Source organism: Channa argus, chromosome 21, assembly GCF_033026475.1.
Source record: "Channa argus isolate prfri chromosome 21, Channa argus male v1.0, whole genome shotgun sequence".
Classification (NCBI taxonomy): Eukaryota; Metazoa; Chordata; class Actinopteri; order Anabantiformes; family Channidae; genus Channa; species Channa argus.
In genome coordinates, this window is record NC_090217.1 from 9,405,344 (window position 1) to 9,421,556 (window position 16,213).

A 16,213-nucleotide genomic window follows, 5' to 3' on the forward strand; every position below is an offset into this window, starting at 1 on the left:
CCACACATCTGATGGTTAAGATAACAAGTTAAGGGCAACAGTGAGTGGCCAGATTGGGCTATGCAATCTCCTACTTGTGTCTGATACAGTTATAGACAGTGATGGGGAAGAAGCAATATAAAAAGTATTGAGAGTATTCTTTTCTTTGTTCATATTTGATAGATTTTTAGTTTAGATGATCAGGTAAAGCCAATTTAGAGAATGTAATCATCAGTATATGTTGATGGTACAACTTACTGATCTAGACAAATAAATGTTTTTGTTCCAGCTAGCAAATCCTTCTTCAGTGCAAATTTTCAGTCATTGCTCCCCATGACAAAGTACAATTAAAAGAATAAACAGCTAGAGAATTTTCAACACAGTCACTTAGTGTTGATGGTACAACAGGCAATGGATTAACATAAAATCAATGCCTTCTTACTTTGAAAGGGACAACCAAAACACTTTGACAGAGAAGCTACTTTGCATGTATGTGTGTGTTTGTGTGTGTGTGTGTGTGTGTGCACACGCAAGCGTATGTGTGCTTGTATGTGTATTTGAATGTGGGCATTTGGCTGCTGAATAAGTGACATCACAGTTGTAAACACACAGCCCAGTCTTTCACCTTCAGCACTACCCTTAACTCCCTCTTCACGCACGCACACACACCGACACACATACACACGCACGCACACCCATTAGCATTTGACAGTTGGCTGACATTTAGGCCTCCTTCAAGGGATCCATCAGTGTCACATTGTTGGACAAAACAAACTGTGAGGTATTTTGTATATTCATGTGTTTGCATATCTGTGTGTTAATGTGTCCAATGGTGCTGGTTGCTAACAAAGGCAGAGAGCAGCAGCCAAGCTTCCTAAATCAATTTTTAATGGGTTTTTTTTTACAAAGGAGAGTGGGGACATTGAGGCAGTATCACACACACAGACACACACACACACACATACACACAGAGAGACACACACGCACACACACACACAAACCTATGCACATTTGATAGCTTGACAAGTAGAGCATAAGCATTGACAGGTGCAAAAATATGTACAGATACTGTATATAGTTACACATGCATGTAGGTATGCAGACCAAAAACACACATGATGTACAGTACAAGCATGCATGCATAATGTACATGTCATGTGCCAGGCTAACAGGATGAGGGCATTTGCTCAAAGACAACATTATGATTTGTCTTAATGTTGAGGAGGTTTTAAGATAATTTTTAGTAAATCCAAAAATAAATTAAGTGCAGATTTTTGGCAGTATTGTAAAAACATATAAAAATACAGTAAAAGTAAAATAGATTAAACTAATTTAAACTGTTGTCCCTAATGGGCAGCATTTAACTTGATAAACATAGTTACTTATGGCTTCAAGGGTGTTTTTTAGGCAGACATGTAATTTTATTTTAACTGTGTTTAACTACATTTATTTTTTTTTGTACTACTATTATTGTTAAATTTGTTTGTTGTTTTCAACACCAGCCCGAAACAATTACCTCCCAATGGTTTTAATGCTGTGGTTGATAAGTCTCAGCATGGTAAGAGTTTAATGTTGTCCAATGGTGCCTTTGCTGATCCCTGTCCAACACAATGAAAACCACTAGGTGGTAATAATGTTGAGGGTGATCGGTGTAAAGCTTCTGTTTCTTTCTGTCCTATTCAGTATTCTGGGACCATAGTACACTATAAGTTAGCTTAAAGTTACTGCTGTAGTTCGAATAACTGTTAAACAAGGATGTGACTGTTGGAAGTAGAAAGGCCATTTGTGTGATTTTAAAAGGTCGTAAATGCCAAACTATTAAATGTGTCTGTGGGAAATTATTTAATGAGCAGCTTTACAACATCTGTCAGACTAGAGCGTTAGCCTTGTAATAAGTAGACTTGTGAAGCTACTGCACTAACCATAGAACAAGTTACCAATCATTATTAACTTCTCTGGGAATCACTTAGAGTACATCTACATTACTTGAGGGATATTTAGACAATTACCTTTGATTTGTAGCTAATGTAGAGAGGCACAGGAGCCTTGAGGACATAGGGGAGAGTGCTTCACACTTAATACATTATCATATAATCACAAGGCAGCTGTTGCAAGTTAATCACCCCTATATCACATCTCCTGAAACCAGGGTTAGACTCTAGAAAGTGTTTTACAGAGGGTGAGAACAGCAAAACTCTACCAAGTGAGCATCAGACTGATAATCAACAGGACACTGTGTAATAGAACCTGTCAGTGGTTTCAGAGGTATTAAAATTACATAATGTACTGTCAGGATTTGAGAAGAAAAACAAGAAACTAGCACTATTTACATCAATTCTGCAGTAAGATACTGTAGCCATCTTTGAGCAAAACTAATTTTCCAAGAGATTTTCCATAACAAATGTTTTGTTTTTTTAGTCAAGTGGCTTGCATCCAAAAAGTTAAAATGCTCTAAAATCTTCTCTAATATCATACATATCAACCATGTTTATGCCTTCTAAGGTGTGTTATTATCAAATATTACAGTTAAGTGGACCTCTACGTTATATAGTGTGTTTTAAGAATAATTTTTAAATTTTCACATATTGTCATGTAATGTCAAATATTTATGACATACCAATTTTGTGTTCAGCTGCAAAAATAAAAAGACAATGAATATTCAGGCCAAACCGAACCTTGCACAAATCCCAAACTACATTCTCACCGACCACTGCCTACCTCTGCTACTGTCCCCCAAAACCATAGTCCAAAAATTCCAATAAATGTGCATGTTTTGTGAGTCTCCAGGAAACAGGTTAAGTGCTGACATTTTCAGTACCCGCCGCCTCACAGCATGCACCTTTGGCCACATTAAAAATGCCCATTTGTTTGTGGAAACAGGCAAGTCTGTCTCTGCACTATAGTAGGTGGCATCTTTAATTTCAGTTGTAAATTGAGATAAGTGCTAGTTACATGAGTTACTGAGAACACCACAAACAGACTTACCTTCTGACCAAATATCTGAGACAGGATTAGCCAATTAGCTTTCTGCCTTTAGCCATCCCTCCAAAAAATATACCCAAAATTCAAAAATTAAAAAGAAAATAAGAAATGATCAAAATCTCTTAAAGAACAGAACACTGTTACTCCTTCAGTAATAGAAATCCATACATTTGGGATCCTGGTCAGATGAATTGTATAAGAATAATCCTTCCTTCTGTATAGAGGCAATCCCCCCAGCTTCTCTTCAACACACCAATAAATTTCGAAAAAGGAGGGACTGTATAGAAAAATATGAGGGATTGTAAAAAAAAAAAAAAAAAAAAGAGGTGAAGAGAAGCTTAGAGACACAAGAGGAACGAAGAGAGGATAAGGTCCTTAGAAAGAGAGGGAAGGAGATAGTTAATCCTTTTCTTCTGATCTATCCCTTTATATGAATGATACATCCAGCGCCATCCTGCTTGCTGGCTTGTGCGCTGCCGTATGTGTCTGAGAGGCGTGAGTGTGTGAATAAGAGAGAGAGAAAGAGAGAGAGAGAGAGAGACGGTGCGTGTGTGTGTGAGAAGGAGAGACAGTGGCGTTAGGTTGCTAGCGTCATGCTCTAACCCTTTCTGTGTGTCGCTATGTTTGTGATTCCTGCACTCAGCACGCGCCGAAGTGTGTGTGTGTTTATCTACGCATGTACACTTGAGGTTTGTCTTTCCGGTGTGTCTATCTGTGTGCAACCAAGCATGTGGCAGGAGAATGTGTGTGTGTGTGTGTGTGTGTGTGTGTCTTGTCAAATATAGTAACATTAGTGTATGCTGCCTCTGTCTGCCTGCAGCTCTCCCACTGTGACAGAGAGAGGATGAGGGAGGTGGAATACAGAGAGTGATAATATGAAAGAGAGAAACCTGAGATAGAGAGACATAGAGAGTAAAATACGGAGTAAAAGAGATGGACGGGAGTGCAAGGAAAAAGTGGGAGATAGAGAGAGTAGGAGGTAGTGAGAGAAATAGAGAAGAGGTAGGTTGAAAAACGATAACGGTAGGATGGAGGCAGAGAGGAGGGAGAGAGATGGAAGGGGGAGAGACAGAAGGAGATGTGAGAAAGAAAGCTGTAGCAGTGGAGGAAGGGAGGGAGGGATCAGCTGATTTCAGTAAAGATGAGAATCTCCCTCTGCCACATGGGCTTTTCTCCTCCCTTCGATTTTTTTCTAATTTTTTTTCCCTTTTTTCCCTCCTCACGTCTCTCGCGCTTGGTTTTCGTTTTGGTTCTATTCCCTGTGGCAGCTCTCATAACGACTTGCTTTTTTGTGCAAGTGTATGTGTGTGCAGAATATGCTTATACTCATGGCATTTGCTTATGCATATGGTAGAAGCGCACATGATTCTAAAAGTGTGTACTTGAATAACTGACATTGTGAAATGAAAATTATGGTTAAGATTGAGGACAAAAGGCCCCTAAAATGAAAGATATTAAATTTCAAGGTGAAGGCTGAGGTCAGGTTCAATTACTTGAATTGGTGTAAGTCAGTGCTGTGTCCTTGATGGTGTGAGTGACAGAATTGTTTCCTTTGGAAGACACCAGTGACAGTTTTCCAGACAGACAGAAAGAAGGAGGGTGATGGAGTAAAAAGGGTGTGAGAGGGGTATGAACTGTTGGCAGGACTGTGTTTGTTTGCACACAGCATATAATTACTTGGCTGCTTCCTTACATGGACTGAATCATGCTGAATTGTGCTGTTAATGAGCATGCAAATCATTTGGCACACTTTCTGATACCAGAATCAAAACTTTTTTTCTAGACAAGCATGTTTTTTTCTTTATTTAAGGGCAGTTGCACAAGTGCAGGATCACAAGTGTTACTCAATAATAGCACTTGGTATTTTTACTGTCTTTCTTTTCTTAGTCAATATCGCAGTAGACTTTAGACTAACTTTTTATTTGTATGTATTATAGACACAATTTCATAGTTGTTAGCATATCATATATATACAGGTAATCTTACAAAAAAAATTTAAGTTATGTCTAAAACTGCTGTTTTGCCCAAATATGACCAGTTTTAGTCAGTTTGGATTTGAGAGTTTATTTCAGCTGATCCTCTGGCCCAGCCCTAGACATGGAAACATACTCAGGACTTAATTTCTGTATGTAAGGAGTATTTTAATAATACAAATTACCATAATAATAATAATAATAATAATAATAATAATACAAATATGGTAATTTGAAAATGGGTATTAGTGACTGATTTCTCTATATTACTCTGTTGAAAATGAAGAGAATAAAGAATAACTTTCTACCAATTCCTGATATCTAATGTCCTGTGTTTTGTGCAGCTGTTATGTACAGCCGGTCAGCTTCAGGTTTTAGCACATGCCAGTTAAAAGACTAGACTGGTCAGTTTCCTAACACAGACGCAAACACAACCTGCATATGAGTCCTCTGCTTTCCTGTCCAAACGTGGGTGCTGTGCTGGCCTAATTGGTCTTGAATACACTTCCTTGCAAACAGAAATCTATTTTAGGTGCCAGTAGCTGCTGCCAGTGCTGGCTTTATAAAGAATGACAGTGTTCAATGTTAGTTATGAAAGATGATTGGCTAGAAAAACTGGAATAACAGTGAAGCTGCAATATGCTGTTCCACATACAAGATTTATTTTGTTGTCTATTATGGTTGAAGGACATTTCAAAGTAGAATGTATGTCTGCTTTTATAGCTGGCAACTGGGTCTGTGTGTGTGTGTGTGTGTGCGTGCGTGTGCGTGTGTTATCCCAAAGGGCTAATTTGTCCTGCCCCTCCCCTTCAATGGTGCAGTGGTCAGTGATCAGGGTCAGTCACTGTGATGCGTCCTTCCAGCTGTAGAGATTTTAGTGCTGGGCTCAAGGACACTTTATCACAGTGGACACTTGGTTTAGAATACGTGCCTAAAGGCCTGAAGCACTCAACAATCTACAGGCAACCAAATGTGCAAAGTTCCATTTTTATCCATGCCTTCGAAAATACTTAATGCTAATATTTAGTATATATAAATATCAGACTTTTTGAGCACAGAACACATCTTCTGCATCATGCTGAAGAGACAAGAAACCTTGTTGCAAGCATTTAAATTTCAAATCTTTTTAAATACTAACTTACTTCTTCACTCACCTTGTAGTTTGGGGCAGATGAAATGACAGCTGTCTGTGATGTATCCTTCAAGTAATCCCTAATGAATAAAAAAAAAAAATCTCTTTCTGGCGTTTGTGTTCATCCAAATTAAGTAAATATGTGGCCAAATGTGCCTCTGCATGTGTAATGTGCTTCACTTTGCAGCGACAGCTAAAACCTGTGATCATGGATAGAGAGTGTCAGCGTTTGGGGAAAGCCATGATTGTGGAATTACAGCAGTAAAAACACAATGCTACAATATTGCTTTCATTAGTTGAAAAACTGAGTTCATAAAATTGGGTTTCATTCCTTAAAGAAAAGTGTATAGACTGTGACAGACCTAATCTCCTCAGGTAGCTCCTTTGAGACTTTGTCACTGATTGAGAAGGAAGAGGTTTTTTAAGAGTGCAAGGTGAGCATGATTTATTTGGTCCCCCCAAGGGATGTGTCCACATGTTCGTGTTGCTTATGTGCTTGGCAAAGCAGCATTCTGATGTGGGGATCCATTATAAGTGCTGTCACCTTCTGCAAAGGTGACTTTTATGGCCAGTCATGTTCTATCAATGATGCAGGAAATATGTGTTCTATAAAATGACTACTGTCAATAGTTTGGAGCAAGGGGTTGTATTTTTAACCTTTCTGTCTGGCTATTATAATCTCATCCAGCATTTCTCTGCCAAATATATTCCTTCCCCTGCAGCAGGGATATATTTATTATCTAGGAGGTATGATTGAATTCCTGTTCTCCTTGCTGTTCATTGCATCTTATATTGATGATGCATTAATAAAAACCCAGTCTGTTGCATTAATTGTATAGGTTGCTGTTTGAACTATATATTTATTCTCTTTCCCTACTGCGACATCTGTCTCTTCCCTCATCTTCATCCTTCTCTTTTACTCTCTCTTTAAACTCACCCCTCCGCACTCCTCTCTCTCACTCTGTAATTTACTGTGCTATTGGGTGAGTGTCACTGAGATGTATTGGCTCAAGTCTTTGTTTTAACACCAGGTCTGGCCAGGCACGTTTAGCGCTACAAACACTAGTTCCTCCATAGAGCAAGTGTCTTCACGGAACGATCCATCTTGTTACACACATACACACAAAGAAACTGAGAGATTATATATGTTCATGGTGCCTTCCCAGGAGTTATGGGTGTCTCCTTTTTCATTTATCAGCATTTGCCATCATCTGTGAATAAGCCTCATATTGACCAGGGAGTTTTATGGCCCGATGGTCAGTTTGGTCACTAATATTTGCCGCATTAGTAACCAATCATCTTTTAATTCTTTGCTTGAGCCTCAGACTGGACTTTAATGAATGGCCTATTGTGTTTGTGCCTATGTAACGTGTATCAGTTTAATTTTCTTATAATAAAGTGCCAATCAGAAAATTTTAAAGGTTAAATTGTTTTTCTGAAGTTGTATCTTTTAATTGTCGCATCTACATAAAATCTTAAAGTCTATTTACAGATCTGGTTGACTGAAGCAGTGCTTTCCCTACTAATGGCACTTTTGGCAGAGTCAATTCTTGCTGCTCCTTTATGGCAAATGGTTCATCTTCAGTGGTGACATCATGCTGCACAATTTACACATTGTTCTGTCTTTTCATATAACTCAAATATTCTTTTTATATCATACCTGATTTCTTTAAACTTTAATGTTTCTCTTATATTTTGCTATTTTGTTTCACTAACAATCAGATCGCATCAAATTGTTAAAACCTATGATGCTTATATAAATGTTTGAGAATGTTTTGTTTTTTGGCTCACAATTAATTTAGGTTCACCCTGACTTAAACACTGCAGTTTAAATGTGGGGATTTCCACAATAAGGCCTATCTTGGATACTGATGTAAACTGTGTACTAATTTAAAAAAAAAAACACTTGTCTGTTGTATTTCTTTTTAAAATACTATAGGATGCAGCAGAAATTTTTAGTTTTAAAGGCAATGGATTAGGAATTATTTCAGGTGCGCACACTCTGTCTTACACAAGCACACACTCTCACACAAAGTTTATCCCCTTGGAGAGTCTCATTAATTTAGCCAACTTGATTTGCTCTGAACGGCTCTGAATTCATCACAGCCAGACAGATGGTGTAGAGGGATTTCCTAGAAGAGAGAAAGAGGGAGATAGAGGGTGTGTGGGGCAGACAAGAGACGAAAAGGGAGAGAGCAAAAACAGGAGGAAGGTGGAGGGTAGAGAAGGCGTGAAAGAGAGAGAGAACCAGAAAACAATATATGTGGAAGTACAATTAAATTAGAGGCAGATACACAACAACCAAAGAGCAAACAAGGATGAAAAAGAGAGAGGAATAGGTGGGAGGTAAAGAGGGGAGAGGTGAGCCACACCGTCTGTCTACGTAGTGAGAGTTCAAGATAGTTAAAATGTGCATATTGTTCTTTTTGAATGTTTCTTTTTTTTGTTGTTCCTTCTTGCATTAAACATAGAGCTGGAGTCATAACGTTTTAGCTTAGCTTAGCACATAGTTTGGAGGCAGGAAGATATCCTAACTTTGTCCAAAGTGAAGAAATATACCAAACTCCTGACATTCTCCTTAACATCATACAGTTACTTACTGTTATTACTGTTCACATTATTATAGAAGTTCACAAAAATGTAGAATTATTATTTTAAATTTCCGATACTGTCTAATTTAATTTAAATAGTGAGGTAATAAAAGAGAGGTGAACACACATACACACACACACACACACACACACACTGCACCAGGCTGATCTCCTTTCTCATTGTAAAAGATTGAGTAGGTAATTGAATTTCACACTAAATTAGTGCATCAGAATCAGAATGTCATCACTTTAATTCCTTTATGATGTCTGATGAAATTGCCCTGTTATGAGAACAAACTACAATGTAAACATTCAGAACAGAGGGAAGAACAGAGCAAATTTCTTTCACTCTCTCTTTCTCTCCCACACACACATACAGACAAAAATGTTCCTCCATGTCTCTCCACTATGAATGATTTAGTGAGCATGGCTCCAACAGGCCTCTGTCAAGAAGGCTGTAAAACTAGGTTAACTTAAGGTAGGTTATGGTGACTTACAGTGTCCACACACACACACACACAGACATACACACATAGACATAAACAGACGCACACACCCAGTGTTAGCATTTATTTCTATTTTATAAAAACAGATCTCCCACACTGTCATTATTTTTCTGTCATTATTATGAAAACTAAATGGGTGTGACAGACTGCTCTGTCTGTCTTCCAGCTGTCAGTGGATTTCACAGTTGGTCGCAAAATATATTAATCCAGCAGTGCAAACTTGGCTCTAACTTAGTGTTTTTTTTCCACAATGAACCTGAAAACATTTGAAGCTTTTTCAGCGTGTGTGTTTGTCTCAGTGCTTGTCCTGAGTGCATGTATTCGCTTCCACCACTTCTATTATTTTAATTAAAAAATAAAATAATGGGGGAAAAAATGCCCATCCTTCATGTTCAAAAAGTTGCACATGAAAAAGTCAGACACTTCTAAAGAGAGAGAGTGAGATTTTAGGGGGAGAGAGGAGGAGGACGAGAGAGAGGTTGAGTCATCATCCTTTCCTCCAATCCCAGGCTTTTGCCTGTTGCTTTGGTAACGTGATGTCAGTGCAGCCTCTGGCGACTCCTCTGAGGTTAGCGGGCTTCAGTGTATAGGTGTGTACTTGTGTTGCTCTGTCTTTTTGTTAAAGTTTTCACAAGAAAACATACTGTACCATGACTTTGATAATGTCAGGTCAGGTTAATTGTTTATCCAATTATTTAGGGCCAGCTCGTGTGGGTTTTTGCATTATTTGCCTGTGCAGGTGCGGAACTGTGTTTGTGTGTATATCAGTGTGTGTGTTCATGTGCTTAGTTTCAATGTTCAGACGCCAGGGATTTCTCAATAATCTGTTACTAACTTATTTTTTCTAAAGGAGTCGATCAGAATTTCCCATAATTTCTTTTAATGGCTGGAGCAGTGTCTGTTGCCTGGCAACATTAGTTTATTGAATAGTCTCCATCAGAAATTCACGGGATCTGCTGAGGGTTTGGTAAGCATAGCACTTGCTGATTTTTGGAAACACAGTCATTTTAGTTTTGGGTTTGAAAGGTTACTCAATTCTCTGTGTTTATCTAGTGTTAGTTTCATTTTTGTCATGGTTATGAAAAAGCATGTGGGAGATTTTATTCAGGAGGATGCCCTTATTCCACGTGACTGAAAACTGTAGCCAAATCTTCATTTTCTGCATTGCTGACATTACAAGAAGGCCTGGTCTTTAGTATAAGACAAAAAAGCTTCACTGCTTAGGTTTCTATTTATTTTAAAGATAAAAAGCTTTAATAAATAAGCTGAGATACATTGAAGAACGTGTTGATTTACCACATAATGACTAAAAAACTAACAATTGTATAATACTTTAGTCTCTATTCGTCTATTTCTTTTCTCTCCTTACTTCTGTTTACTTGATTGTTCACAACTCAAATTACTACATAAAAAAGCACAACAATTAACATAAACAGGAAATGAGTCAAGACAAAGATTACAATGTGAAGTGTTCTGATTACAAATTTGGAGACTTGGATAAGAAATGTAGCTTTGATCAGACAAAAAGAGACAAGAAATAAATAGAAGAAAAGGTGTAGAAACAAAATGTTTTGGATTTTCTCTCGATGAAGGTTGACATTTGTTGATAAAAACTATAATTGTGTGTTATGTTTGTGGCAGAGACAGATAGAAAGAGAACACAAGTGACATTTCTACGTGAGAAAGCTATAATCTCAGTGCTTGTCTGTGTTGGTATGATTGTGTCTTTGTCAGTGTTGATGGGTATGTTTGTTGTTCTGTGTACAAGGAATCAGACAAGGAGGCAATAAAGGAGGAGCCTTTGACATTTGCTCAGATAAACAGTAATCTTGTTGTCCACAGCCAGCTCACACAAAACACACAAATGCACTTTTAAGACTTCAACAAGGTGCAACAAAATACAGAATTTCTGAATCAGAAAACCATAAATTAAGAGATAGGTTTGCATTAAAGATCACAATTTGGTATGGATTTGCTATGGATATATACACTACTTACACAAAGTTGGGGGCATTTGACTTTCAGTTGAAAATTGAAAATGTAAAAAGTTCTTGCTACAGTTATATTATAAAATGAAAGTAGAGCATTTAATTAGAATCATGCAGTGGTAGCTTTTTCATCTCAAACAATTTATTGAAATAAAAGCAGCGGTGGGTATATCACGGCAAAAAATGTCCTTGAGCATCAATTACAGCTTGACAACGACGTCTCATTATGTTCACAAGCCGGCTTATTTTCTGCTGAGGCACGGCATCCCACTCTTCTTAAAGGGCTGCCCTCGGGTCATTGAGGTTCTGGGCTACAGGGTTATGACCCTCCACTCGACAACTCAGCTGATCCTATAGATTTTCTATGGGATTCAGGTCTGGAGAAAGTGCAGGCGACTCGATTTGAGGTGCCCCTGCCTTTAGCAGCCATTCCCTGATGATGCAACCTCGATGAGCTGGGGCATTGTAGTCCACGAAGATGAAATGAGGCCAGTGTTGCTCATGCAGAGGCACGATCACTAGATTAATGTTATTATTCAGGTAGTATCAGAATGTCACAGTACTATTCACAAAGTGTAGGACAGTTCTGTATTGATTAGACACACCTACCCAGACTGTAACACCACCACCACTTGTCTTGTCTGGTGACAGCAGTGGGTGATACATAGCCATGCCTCATGCTTCACAATGAGGCAGTCATCAGCATGGGATGTGGCCAAAGGACATCCTCTTCTATGTCTTTCTGTGACTCTTCCAGTCTCTCTGTGCCTCTTCTTTTTTTTTTTTTGCAGTTAATCGCCTTGTTAGAGAACAGCATGTTAAGCAATAAGTACTGAAACACTGAACAGTCGGACATGTGCATTCAAAAGTTTAGAGAAGGTCAAATTAAGTTCACTTGTAAAGGTTATAGTGCATTTGAGGTGAATTCTGAAATTTCAGTTGAAAGTCAAATGTCCCTAAAGTTTTGTGAGTAGTGTATTTACCTATTAAATGGTAAATGTTCTAAAGTCATATAGTGCTTTTCTACATATTGGTACTTAAAGTGCTTTACACTTCTGTTTATTATGACGTTAGGTTTATTTTGTGATTTGTTTGTAACCAGGGCGATCAGATGACTGCTCATGTTTCCTGTCCTTTCTGACTTCTTTTTAGTTATATTCTCAGTTAAAGATAAAGAGAAGATAAGAGAAGCTTTTTTAACCAGAATTCCAATTTAAAAGTAGGTGATACTTTAGCATTTTTCTCAGTTCTCTCTCAGAAACTATGTATTCCATATTGACCTTAAATATTAGCAACAAGGAGCATTACACTATTGATTTTTCACACAAACCAGTATTTCATTATAGAGTAACTTGTTTACACTTTTTACAGGCAACAAGAATGAATCAGAAATGCAGTTGTTCCAATATCCTTTTTTATGTTTGGCTATATTAGCATATGTATTTTACTGGTTAAAAATATAGAGTTCATACAATTCCAGGGCTATAACAATAATCTTTTACAATTGCAGTTTAAGAAAGGAGTTCTTGGATATAAGAAAACGTGGTCATTAAATGCATTTTGTGCAAAAACACTGGCACTTTTTATTAACTGTGTAAAGAGTTTTGACAGTGTCACTTCAATTTTGATGAATACATGTTAATGTAAATTTAATTTTGAAATTTTTTCCTCTGCTCACCTGTCACCTCCTTCTCTCTTATCGTCTGTAATCTAAGACACACCTACAAATAAAAATGTGTGGAAGAAAAAAAACATACAAATACTCTTACGCAACTTCACACGCAAGCATTTGATCTTGCTCAGTGTATTATTAAAAGCCACACTTGGTAGAAATGAAAAGGATTCCCAGCTCATAACATTATTAAAAATCAGTTCATCTTCTTTCATCCCCTCTGCCTTTTGTGTTAATCCTATTCCTGACCCTCATCTTCTCCCCTTTCATCCCCCAATAATTCTCTCACACCTGAGCAACCTGATTCCATTACATAAATTAATTTACTCCTTTGATTACATTGTCTGTGCTCTGTTGATGACCTTTCCCTGTGTGTGTGTGTGTGTGTGTGTGTGTGTGTCTTTCCTGTAGACCACATTCTTTCCATTTTTGGAACAATTGTGAATGTACAGTGTCTTTGTGTGTTTATTTAGATATTTGTTTGTTCTTTTGTCCTTTGTGCTGTATTATTCATTGCCCTCTTTCACCCATGTGCACTGTATGCTATACCAATGGCACACATCAATTACCAAAGCATACTGCTGTGTGTATGCAGTAGCACAGGGGTGTATGTGTGTAAGAGAAAAAGAATGAAATGACCTTCTCAGTAGTGGCCTTACTTTCAGTGGCTTTTCTGTGCCTAGAGACTTTGTGCCAGTTTAATTTATTGACTCTTTCTGTGTGTGTTTGTGTGTGTGCGAGTGTGTGTGTTCCAACTCCAAACCCTTGCTAAGGGAACCATTAGCAGTAGCTGTGATTGCTGGTCATTTAACACAAGATGACCTCTTATGCCACTTTGGCACAACACACAAAAGGCTAAGCCATTTCAAAAATCTGAGAACACACACAGCCATCCATTTATAGAACCGTCTCTACTGTTTCAACAAAGTAAAAATATACAAGCTGAAAGTCATATGACCTTCAAACTGTGTTTTGGAATGTTTAGTATAGCAATATATTCATAGGCAGAATACAGAATATTCCAAGTTGTATTTTATTTAAAGCTTTAATTTGGGGCCTCAAAGACACATTTGAGGGCAAATCTGCTGAGACAGCAGAGTAGAGAAAATCAAAGTCTGTAGTCTGTGTATCTTTGTTCTACTTCCTTGTTTTCTTAATACAGGATTTATTTCCTTTATTTACAGTTTTCTTCCCTCCATTTCTCATCCTTCTCATTAGTATAATGATCAATTAACTGGCTCTTGGTTGCCTAATTTTATTTATTTATTTCATTCATTCAATTCCCGGTAAAGTGCCCTCAACTGTGATTGGCAGCTCACTGTAATTGACATTCAGACATGGAGAGTACAAGATATGCTCCACACAGACACACACATTTTCCCTTGCATATATGCAAGGTCAAGCATATCCTTGTATACACAATTGTATGTTAACTGGACACACTTTGTGTGTTGAATGCTTGCACGCACATATACCTATTATTATATGATCTATTTCAGCACACAAAGAGCAGACAAACACATACACACAGGGATCAGTGATCTGATGATTTTAATTAGATTTGGCCCTAACAACCTCCAACACAGAGAAGGAAAGAAGGTGGATTACTGGTGCCCTCCAAACTCCAGTAAGGGTATTCCAACACTTTATCTGAGATTATGGTGGAAGGTGACAATTTCAAGGACACTAGCACTAGTGAGGAGAGGGGGTGTGAGTGTGTTGGAAAGTGTTACTTAAAATACTCGTACAGCAAATTCACATATTACGTGTAGAAATTCACATAGTATGTCACATGTGCTTTTGGTACACAGATGTCCCATCTTTATATCTGTATATGACAAAATGACAGATGACATTTATAAAATGTCCAGACAGACTCACAGACAAACATTGTTATTGTTAAAGAGCAACAGCAAACTATTTATCCATGGATTTTAACAAGTTTTTCAACAGCCGTTGTAGAGCTGTATGAGCTGTATGAAAAGATAAATCACCCTCTAATCATCTTAACAAACTTTTCTGTTAAATCTTAATTACATGTTACGTAATGCACGTAAAAGTGTGCATGACTAATTACAGGATGATTACAGCCATGATTCATCATCACAAATAATTTTAAAGAGGTTGGACAGAATCCATGAGACAAACACAAACCAAACACGCATATCAGATTTATCCCTATGATGACGTACAATTCATAATTAATTCTTACTCTTAATTTATCAGTCAATATAATTTAACATCATAATCTAATAAGTTTGGCTCAGACCAGAGCTGTCCCTGCAACCAGATTAAAAATCTACATTTCCATGAACTGTTATAATAAAACTACCTGATTCATTTGGCCTTATTGTTTATACTGTATGCTGATGATATTTCTGTTTGGTTATTGGTGTATTATGCACTATACAAATGTAGTCTACTAATATGTGCATAGCTGTGTATGGGAATGTGAATATGTGTGCAGGTGTAAGTCTTTTTATGTGTTTTGTGTATTTTGAGCACTGTGGCGGCTTTCCCTGAGTGACTATGCAAAGCACTCTGGGACAAAACTGAACCTTAGATGGTAATATGAAGTGTCATATCTTCCCTCGCAATGAGTGTGTATTTGTTGTGTCCGCGAGTGTGTACAGTATGTGTGTGCTAAGAGCTTATGCAATTACATTTCCCTTTTGGTTTACCATACTTTGCTGAAATGCTGAGGAACATGTATTCCTAATCTGGCACAAGTAATGATTTTACAACCATGTGTGTAACACGTAACACACACTAATTCTAGGCTTTATGCTTTGTGACTGAGACTACTGTGTTGTGGGCAATGGGCATGTGCATGTACATGCACACACACAGGCAAACTAACACATACACACAATCTAAGAATAGTGCATTTACGCAGCGGAACTGAGGCTCAGAAGACCAGTTACTGTAAAAGGATTTTTATAAATTGAGTTCTGAAGGCACAGTTGATCTGTACAGCAGGTCCTCTTTTAGTCCTCCAGCCTGAGAGCCAAGAGGGAGATATATAATGCCTCTTACTGATCACTAATCGGCTCAGTAATGTTCTTTCTTCTAAAGTGCTGGAATTAAAGTTTCGCTGTCCATTTATGGCCTAGTATTTGTGCTTCAGTGGTTACTCCGAAAGGAATCATCACCACTTAATTACAAATATTATTAGAGCAGTGGTATCTTGTTGCAATTAGAAGGTACAGCAGGTCATCCACTGATCATAGGGTTAGTAGTTTAATACCCAGCTTCTCCATCCCATGTTAAAGTGTCCTTGGTCAAGACTTTGAACCCCAAGTTAAGTGCGTGTTGCGGATGTGCGTGTATGTGTTGCCTTCACTTGTAAGTTGCTCTTCATAAATGGCTAAATGTAAACCCACTTATACA

The 16,213-nt window shown here is 37.8% G+C and overlaps 2 protein-coding genes across 6 annotated transcripts in view; one reads left to right on the forward strand and one right to left on the reverse strand.

The window, feature by feature from the left end:
• The window catches only part of lrtm2a (leucine-rich repeats and transmembrane domains 2a), a 31,987-nt gene extending 28,071 nt beyond the window's left edge, over positions 1 to 3,916 (reverse strand). Inside the window, exon 1 of the mRNA XM_067490384.1 lies at positions 2,965 to 3,916. The gene's annotated coding sequence lies outside the window, so the exon portion shown is untranslated. The remainder of the gene's footprint in view (positions 1 to 2,964) is intronic.
• Positions 1 to 16,213, forward strand: part of cacna2d4a (calcium channel, voltage-dependent, alpha 2/delta subunit 4a) — a 77,725-nt gene that overhangs the window by 47,249 nt on the left and 14,263 nt on the right. The gene's annotated exons all lie outside the window — the stretch shown is intronic.